Source organism: Oreochromis aureus, linkage group 3 (genome assembly GCF_013358895.1).
Source record: "Oreochromis aureus strain Israel breed Guangdong linkage group 3, ZZ_aureus, whole genome shotgun sequence".
Lineage (NCBI taxonomy): Eukaryota > Metazoa > Chordata > Actinopteri > Cichliformes > Cichlidae > Oreochromis > Oreochromis aureus.
In genome coordinates, this window is record NC_052944.1 from 198273 (window position 1) to 208228 (window position 9956).

Consider the following 9956-nt stretch of genomic DNA (forward strand, 5'->3'; position numbering starts at 1 on the left):
GCAGCTCTTTAAAGACAAACATGAACCCACTCAGGTCACACGTTCCCCACAGATATGAGCATCACTGTCCTCAAACAGCAAATGACCAAGTCGAACATTTTGATCTTTTCTCTTTCATTGTTTTCTTTTTAATGAATCTTTGTAACAATCTGAGGATGTTTCAGGTCAGATTTATCCAGGAAACACAAACATGTAAAGGAGTCATCACAGCTCTCTGACCTCGTTGGTCCAGGTTCACCACTGAAGTGTGGAGGTTCACCTTTGGACCGGTCACTCCTCACAGACGGACAGCTGGACCCTGCAGACTGTGACCTCTGACCTCTGCAGACACAAACATGATTGAAGCAGCTGTGATCACACAGACTGCAGATAATGCAGCTGTTTCCTGTCAGTAACATCCTCTTAGATTAGAGTTCAGCTTTTTACAGGAAAACTGGACAAAACTGATTTTTGTTACAAACTCATTTTCATTTCCTCTCAGCTCACAAACACAGTCAGAAAATCAACCAGAATCAACACTGATTATAATGTCAGTGCAGAATTATTTCTGTTACTCAGTGAGTTCAGCTCTCTGACCTCGTTGGTCCAGGTTCAGCACTGAAATCTGGATTTATCTCTTTGGACCGGTCACTCCTCACAGACGGACAGCTGGACCCTGCAGACTCTGCTCTGTCCTCCTCTTCCTCCATCATCATCTTCAGTCAGTCTGAGAGGTAAACCACAAACACTCAGTGAGTTCACATTAACAGGAGTAACTGAGTTACAGTCGCTGACCTCTGACCTGTCATGTAACCTAGAAACCAGGTCAATATGTCTGTAGGTTCAGTCATCCAGGTCACGTGATCTAAGGAGCTTGGAGAGAAAAGAGACGTCTTTAAGTTTCTGGAAGACGTTTCATCCAAGAAGCTTCTTCAGTTCTAAAACCAAACGGTGGAGAGTCCCAGATATTTAAACCTGAGACGGAAAGAAAGCATGTCGCTGACCCACTATTTATCCTGTTATTTCAAGTAGGAAACTGAGAGCCTTTCCACCAGGAGCACAAACATCAGGTCCAGCAATGATCCACTGATGTGTTTTTATTCCATGTATGAATGTTGTTATTGACAGAGATGAAGTTTGTGTGTCAGTGATGCAGTGACTGTTGTTGTTACCTGTACAGGCTGGTTAGACTCTATGAAACAGATCAGACAGATCTCTGCATGTTAGAAGAGACTATTAAAGGTCATGAATGAGACAAAGGCAGGGAGGCGTCCTTTACAGCTAAACAGCAGAGTGAGAGAACAGCCAGCACCTCTACATTTATCACATTATACAGCACATGTATGATACTGACAGGGATGATAAGAGTTTAGTGATTCCATCATTGATATTACTTATTGATTCTCAGTAGCTCTGCTCTGACAGTCACCACCATCACTGAGCAGCATATCAAAGACATTTGTGCACATTAACTGCATGTTGTGGGTCAAATGTTTGTGCATGTTGGAGGCATTTCCTCTTTGTTGTGATCAGTGTTGGTCATTACTCAAAAAAGTCATTATTACACATATTACACAGAACACTTATTAAAAGTAATGGAGTACGTTACTTCATTACTTCTCATAACATTACTTTGATGTTACTGTGTAAAATGAGCTGAAACACTGTCTCATAATCACCATAATCTAAAGCTGAGGTACAGCCCCACACACCAACACAGATCCTGATGAGGTCACGTGATCTTTCTCTGAGTGTTTATGAACACAAAGATGAAACAGCACAAAGACACTTCAAAGTGATTCTACTGCAGAAACATGAACAGGTAGAAACCTGCAGCCTGACTGCTCATCACTTTGTTACCTGTTCAAGTTCAGCAGCAGCAGCTCACTTTATCACAGTGCTGGTCTGGGGTCAGTGTTTACTCAGCTTTAACGTTACTCTGGGCTCTGGGCTCTTGGCTAGCTTAGCGTTAGCTTAGCGTTAACATGCTGTCTGGTGTGTCGTGTGTAAATATTAATCACAGTGACAGTAAAGGCGGTAAAGCGCTGTGACATCATCGCGTACGCTGTGTCCTCTGTGGACTCTGAGTGAACTCACAAAGTACAAACTATGGCTGTATCCCAATTCAGGGTCTGCAGCCTTAAAGGCCGCATTTTAAGGCCGATTACGTCACAGCGACGTGCCGAAGGCTGTCCCAATTCAAAGGCTGCTCGAAATGCGGCCCTCAAATGCGTCCTTCATTTCCCTGAATTTTAAGGACGTGGCGGTGCACACTTCGTTGCCCAACATATCCCACAATTCATAGCGCGGCAGTCGGTGTGCATAATTTTGCCGCAGACGGCAGAAGCGGAGCGACCGAAGAGTAAACTGTTAAAAGTAAGTACTGAATAATATGCCACTTATTTATGTGCAAATGTTGAATAATGGAGAACATTAAAACATTACTGTTGGCCACATGTCGGCAAAGTTATGTGACATTAGCGATGTTTGTACTTTCAGCGCTTACTTGGTTTTAAAGCCTTTCAAATATACACCGTTCAATAGTCGACCTTAATCTTACAGAGAATGTGATGATTTTATGGATAATTAAAGTCAGTCATATATCCACAAACACAACAAGCTGAAAGTCAGTGATGCTGCTCGGTTTGCAGTCCTGAATATGACGGCACAAGCAGGATTCACTGCACTGTTAATGTTAGCTATGTTATATTGCTGCCTCTGTTCGGTGGTGTCGAGCCAAACGGACTTTAACCTGTGTTTGAACGAGCTGACGGTTCACTCGTTAAGCTGAAAGAAAGATGCTTTAATCACAGGAGTCACACATGTGTCCACTGGACCATCTGGGAACTCTTCTTGTTTAGCACTCGTAATACACAAACACTAAATCCTCCTTCTCTTGTGCTGTTTTGTAGCAGTGTATACACCTGAGACTGTCACCTGTCTGTCTGTCCTGCACTCTCTCTCTGTTTCTTTCTCTCTGATTGTGGAATAAAAGTATGAACATGTATTTATAAGTTACACTTGTGTTTGAATCCTGCAGCTTATCACACATTTGATTTCCATGTGTGACGACTGCAAGTGTCCAGAGTGAGGACAGACTGAGGGACCCACTGCTGCACATCATCTGTGAGGCTTTGCACCCCTGATGATCCACCAGGACAAACTCAGCAGTGTGTGAGGAAGAGGAGGAGGAAGAGCCAGCAGCAGCTGACAGATGGAGAGAATAGACAGACTGTTCCCTGTTTGTGAAGGACTGCTAGGAAAGTTTAGCATAACTAATTGTCTGTCCTGAATCAGTCTTATTAGGTAATGTTCAAATAATGTTATCATCCCAGTGTTTTCAGTGTGGGAGAAAGTACTCAGGGCCTTCAAGTTACACACTATGAAAGGCAGCAACAAGTTTAATATTCAGAAACCTAAAGTATGTATCAGCAGCAGAATGGAGCTAAAAATAAATGTTTGTTTCAGTTCTATGAAGCTTTGAGTGTTTTGGATTAGTAGCACTGCTGTGTTTGTTGCATCATATTGCTGTAATTGTTTATATGCTTTATATATTCTGAGGTAAGTTGATCTATAGTGTTACATCATATTCTATAAGGATGTTATGTGTTTCTATACTTTCTGCCCAGTTTGACCCATTTAGCAGAAGTCAGCCTGTTTAAGGCTCTGATATCTATTCTGTATGACTTAAAGCAGTTATGACATGGTCTGATTTTCTCACCCAATAAAGTAATATTTCATATATCAGTCTGATCTTCATTCTATCAGAAACAGTTATCACAGCTCGTACATTTGCTTTTTACACATGTATGTAAGCATTGAGCCAAATTTAGTAATGCCAACATACTGAAGGAACAACATTTGTCTCTTATATATAATACATATACACTGTCAAAGATACTTGTCTTTGAGTGAAGATTTAAGGTGATGGGAAATATAAATAACTGTAACTTGAATCTTTACTGAAGCTCAGTATTTGACACAGTGTTCAGTCACATGAATTTCACTCACATGTGCTGTACCAGTGTACCTCCACATGTGATGTGACAATAAAAGTGATTTGATTTGAGACTTCAAACTCACTGCTGTAATAACTAATAATGAATAATATAATAACTATAATATTGGCCATATCATATTTACACTGACTTTAGTCTCATGAACAACATCAGCTAATTGTTATTTACTAGCTAATCTTAAAATGACTGTTCAGTACAGATATGAAGCCCAACAATCATGTTTTACAGTCCTGTGGTCTCAGTTTCAGATACTTATTAAATCACACAAAGCTCGTGTAGAAACAAACAAACAAATGAACAAAATATGTTCTCCTTCATTTCTGTAAACCACACGTTTCCAGCTATCATGGTTGCTAGGCAACCTGGGCAGCGCGACGGAGGCTAGACCGTCCCATTTCACAAGCCTCGCACTTCCGGCCTTAGCGGTCTTTGAGTACGCGGCCCTTGAGGACAGTTGAGGCTGCGTACTTTAAGGCTGCAGACCCTGAATTGGGATACAGCCTATAAGTACACAAACACGAACGTAGCTCAGAGTGAGGACACACTCGGCCTCGTTGGTCCAGCTGTGAGTCCGTTACCGTGAACTATGGAGCGGCAGATTTGTGCTGGAACTAAGCTGCACACAGCTGATGTTAGCCAGGAAAACATTACACACTGACTTTAATGGAGAGACCGGAAATACAAACACACACGGTGTGTTGTGTGACGAAATCAAACATGAGCTGAACAAACAGTAAAGTTCCTAAAGACAAACTGTTAAAGGAGGACACAAAGCAAACTTACAGTTTCTTCACACACCAACAACAAGCTCCACTCCACGAAGTTCAGGAAGTGAAAGTAAACTTTCAGCCTAATGCGGCGTTTGAGGACAATCAGGGGCATTGAAACACTGTGCTGCGTTCAGGTGCACCTCAGAAACTCCTAAACCTCTGGCAGGCTGTGATTTATTTCTGCTGGTTTTCCAGTTTGAAGCACAAACATCTGTCATCACTTTGTTGTTCTTCTTCCTGCAGCGAATATTTCAACATTGAACTGATGTTTGTTCAAAGCGCATTTCAACCTGTTGAAGTCATGAATGAAAGTGCAGACTGAGAGTGGATCACATGATGTTTAAGGTGTGTCATGTGCAGTGTTGGGACTAACGCGTTACAGTAACTACGTTATTATTGTGGTAACGAGCACGCTAACTAGTTATTATGCCAAAATCAGGAACGCGTTAATCGTTACTGGGATTTAGATAGGCTCATTACTCGTTACTTCGTGTGGTGGGTATCACGGAGCTTCCACAGATTCAGTAACATTAGCAAGTGGTGGAGGCCAGCAGGTGGATGAGGGAAAGTGGAGGCAAGAGGAGAGACCCGAAGTGGCCGCCCGTCCGAGTGTCAGGTGAACTGAACTTCAGGTAAGAAGTTATGACCTGCAGTCTATCTGGGTCAGATATAAACCAAGTTTAGTTGGAGTTTATTTTCGTTATGTTGAATTTTTTCGTATCATGCATTAGCTAGCTAGCATGACGGGGTTTCTATACAGCTGGGTGGGTGCTATGTTACTGATGTTGAACTTTATTTTGTTCATAAGGTTAATTATTAGAGTTGCCAACCGTCTATGGGCTCAAAATGTGGTCATAAATATTTTGTACTTGTAAATCAGTTTTGTACTTGTAAATCAGGATTTGTATGTGTAAAAAGAATTTGTGCGTATGTAAAAAAGATTTGTATGTGTAAAAAGAATTTGTGCGTGCGTAAAAAGATTTGTATGTAAAAAGATTTGTGTGTGGACTTAGCCAAAAACCCCTGCAAGTTACAAGTACGAAATTTTGACCCTATTTTTCTTCCTGTCATCTGATTGGTCAATGTCATGTCAATCACAAATGTAACAATCCAATCAGAGAACAGATGGGTTTGGCTGTCGGAGGGGCACTTTTTGAACTGCAGGTCCTTGAAGGGAATAAATGCCCTTTCACATGCCAACCCAGCGCTTTTCCTTCATCACCACGAAGGAAAAACAGTCTGTGGTCGTCCGAGTTTGGTGATTTTTGTGTCACAGGTCTACGTGCTTTATACAGGGACTTCCACAGCCTTTTCAACAGCGCTATGGACCGCTGGGGCGGGCAGTGTTTTGGAAATGACAGTCTTCATTACAAAGCTTTCTTCGTTATGAATTAGCATACATGTTTTTATTGAACATTTGAAGAACTAGCAAAAACCAGAAACTGTTGTAGAGGACATAAAGTCAGAGATAGAAACGACAAGGAGCAGATGCATCTAGTACAGGTAGAGCTGCTGCAAAAACCCACAGAGCTCAGCAGCCAGCGCAACAAATTCTGGATCCTTTGCATACTTTGCTTTTAGTTAGCAGTTAGCATTAGCAGCACATCCTGCGTCCGATGTGAAAGGACCTTTATGCTGCGCACTGTGACTCACAGCAATGGTCCCGGGTCAGCCCTGACTTTGTGTTAAACTAATCCTAAAGTAATAATGGTATTTCTAACCACTGACGTACCACAACTTTATCCTTTCAACAGCTGCTGAAAGTAAGGGGACCTAGCTGCTATCGGATATTTATATAGAGGTCCTCCAGCTTCAAACTGTATTACCCTTCAAGGACCTGCAGTTCAAAAAAGTGCCCCTCCGACAGCCAAACCCATCTGTTCTCTGATTGGATTGTTACATTTGTGATTGACATGACATTGACCAATCAGATGACAGGAAGAAAAATAGGGTCAAAATTCGTACTTTTAACTTGCAGGGTGTTTTTGGCTAAGTCCACACACAAATCTTTTTACACATACAAATCTTTTTACGCACGCACAAATTCTTTTTACACATACAAATCTTTTTTACACACGCACAAATTCTTTTTACACATACAAATCTTTTTTACGCACGCACAAATTCTTTTTTACAGATACAAATCCTTTTTACACACACACAAATCTTTTTTACACATACAAATCTTTTTTACGCACGCACAAATTCTTTTTACACATACAAATCCTGATTTACAAGTACAAAACTGATTTACAAGTACAAAATATTTATGACCACATTTTGAGCCCATAACCGTCCCCTAAAAAACGGAATTGTCTCGTATTCAGAGAAAACATTACGCGTTTCGTATTGAGGTGAAAAGGAACACAGTTTGTCCCGGACTTCAGCTAGAATGAAAAAGACACAAAGCTAGAGTTATTCTGTGTCTTTGCTGCACAGCTGCCTCTTCTTCTCTCATTTTCTCCCCCTCCCTCTCCTGTTTCTACTTCAATCATGAAACTGATCAATGATCAGCTGATCGGCTTTTCTCTCTTGTTTGTTTATCGCCCACTTCGTGCCAGAAAGAGGAAACCAGCGGATGTCACGTTAAACAACAGCAGCACGTTTGATCAGCTGTTGTTAGAATTTATTTAATATTAATTTCTAGTATCAGCTGATGTTTGCTGGAGCCACAGCTGTAAAGCTGCTGGTCATGATGTTTGGATATGTGGTGAGAGGGAAACATGAAGATGAAACCAGGAGATGTCCTTACTGAATCATCAGAGCTGAACAGGTGATGGAGAAACAGGTTTACCTTTTAGGTGACATGAATGAGTTGAAGGGAAGTTATGAACTGTTTCTGAGAGACAAATAACACCAGGATCCTTTTCTAAGTAGCTGACAGCTGGTAGCTGTGCAGGGGTGGGTCTAGCAAAGTTTTGCCAGGGGGCCAGGTAGGACATTAACAGGGAAAGGGGGGCACAAAGAAATACTTTCTTATTCTCATTTAAAATGTCTAGCTTTTAATAAATAATTATCTGAGTCTTACAACAAACGATTGATAGATTGATACATATATACCATCAAGACAGTGTACATCACTGTCACAACAGCATTTGTTTTCATTCAAAGGCTTTATGGTTTTTCCTATAATGGTGGGCCGGTCTCTAGTCAAAATGCCCCGGACAATTTTTTGTCCCAGTCCAGCCCTGTATGCAGCTCATCTGCAGTCTGGTGTTACCTACATCTTCCTATTCAGAAGGCAGAATTTTCAATTTCTGAGTACAATCAAAGCACCACGACTGCAGTTTTTGTGTTGGATGTAAAAAAGCGCAAATGACGCTGTGACGTAGGCTAGAATCATGGCGGCGGTCAACGACGGTCCAGGCGTGGGATTTCTCTCATGGAAATGTGCACATTATTTTTTCCTTTCTATTGGTAGGTGGCACAGTGCACTTGTGGCAAGTAAGCAAGCTAGAAGACTGGCAGTCTGGCTGGGTATCCAGTTACGGAAGCAACACATTAACAAGAGAATTCTGAGTAAAACCAAAGTTACTTTCCCTAGTAACTAGTTAGTTTGAAAGTAACGAGTAACTTGAAGTAACTGAGTTACTTTTGATGGAAGTAACTAGTAATGTAACTGTTACGGCCCTAGCTGGGCCTCCTGAAACTGCCCTTGTGTGGGCGTGGTGTTTTTCCCCGCCTCCTCCTCTCTTGCCACTCCTACCCCCTCTGTTTCTCTCACTCTCCTCTCTCCCCAGGACACAGCTGCTTTTGATTAGCCTCGTTTGCCACCTGACTCCAGGCAGCAATCACCTCTGAGGCTATTTAAGCTGGGGATGAGCTGTGAGCAGGGTGGTGTCCTCTGGTGTCTTTGTTTTGTGTTCTTGGTGTGTGGTTATCCTGCCTGAAGTGTGGAGTTGTGGAAGCAGTATAGCTGCTTTACGTGAGTAGTGTTGGCTTGTGGGCCTCGGCGGCAGTAAAGCTAGCTGCTAGTAGTGACAGGGTGAGCTTGTGGGCCCCTGGAAGTGCCTCCACGTGGTGTGGAGTTTTTGTTTGGTTGTTGTTGTGTACTTTGTTGTTGCAACCTTTTTCCTTTGTCCAGGTGTTATTGGCAAAACGGCGTTGCCGGCTCTTTATGTTAATTTTCTTTATAATAAAGACTATTTTACTTACTAAACCTCTGTCTGTTTTCCTTTCATTCTGTTCTGGACCCATTTGTTACTGGTCCCCTCACTCGCATGCCTAGACCCCTTCGGGGGGACGTAACAATGTGGGGGCTCGTCCGGGATATGAATGGAAGGAATAGCAGTTGAGTTTTAGTGAGTTGTTTGCCGGTAGCTTGTTTAGTTGTATTGTAACTGCTGCGCTCTCTCTCCAGTTAGCACAGGGGAGTGTCTAGCTGAGCGTAAGCTCCTTCTTCAGGCACTCATTTTTTATTATACCTTTTTTATTTTCGGAGTAATCCCGGGTGGGGATTAGTTCCCTGTCGGGGGTAGGCTTGTCGGTGCTTTGTGCACTTGATGCTTAGCCTTTAAAGTTGCCTCGAGCCTGGTACGCTCCAGAAGCTAACTAGGCTAAGATTTTAGTAGGTAGGTCTGGGGAGAGGGTCGGTGTTATTTTTATTTATTGGTTAACCTGTGGCCACACATATTTCCCACCTGTTTTTCATTTGTGTATTGGAGGTGGTGCTTCTTTGTTGTTATTGTTAGCCTCAGGTAGTTTTTGTTTTCGGTTTCATGGCTACCTTTGATATTGCCGTGTTTAAGGAAAACCCTTCGCTTGTCCAGCTGGACGCATGTAGGAAGAGGGATTTGCATGAGGTGGCATCATTTTATAGCATTTCAGTCTCCACGGCTCTGCGTAAGGCTGAGCTGAAAGCTGCTCTTGTGTCTGGCTTGGTGGAGAAAGGGATAGTGGCCTTGCCAGTGTCTGCCAGCCCACTTGAGCATGGTGTAGCATCTCAGCCTGTTCCGCAGGTGCCAGCTCAAGCTGTAGGTCCATCGGTGTCTACACCTGTTGCTCAGGGGCTGCCTGAGGACAAACCCATGACATTGCCTCGCTTTGAACCTCTCTTCATTGAATCAAGTGTAGGCTCGAAGCAGGATGCTAAGCTCCGTGTACGCCTGGCTCGTCTCCAGTTGGAAAAGGAGGAACGTGAGAGGGAGTTCCAGTTAAGGAAGGAGTTGGAGCTTAGGCGTTTAGGACG

At 42.6% G+C, this 9956-nt stretch overlaps 1 long non-coding RNA gene across 1 annotated transcript; it reads right to left on the reverse strand.

The window, feature by feature from the left end:
* Positions 1 to 254: 254 nt before the first annotated feature.
* Positions 255 to 4864, reverse strand: LOC120439382. Its single transcript, XR_005612611.1, has 3 exons — positions 4782 to 4864; positions 577 to 706; positions 255 to 321 (listed from the first exon to the last, which is right to left on the reverse strand). It is a non-coding gene; the product is annotated as an uncharacterized LOC120439382 (long non-coding RNA).
* Between the last annotated feature and the right edge of the window lie 5092 nt (positions 4865 to 9956).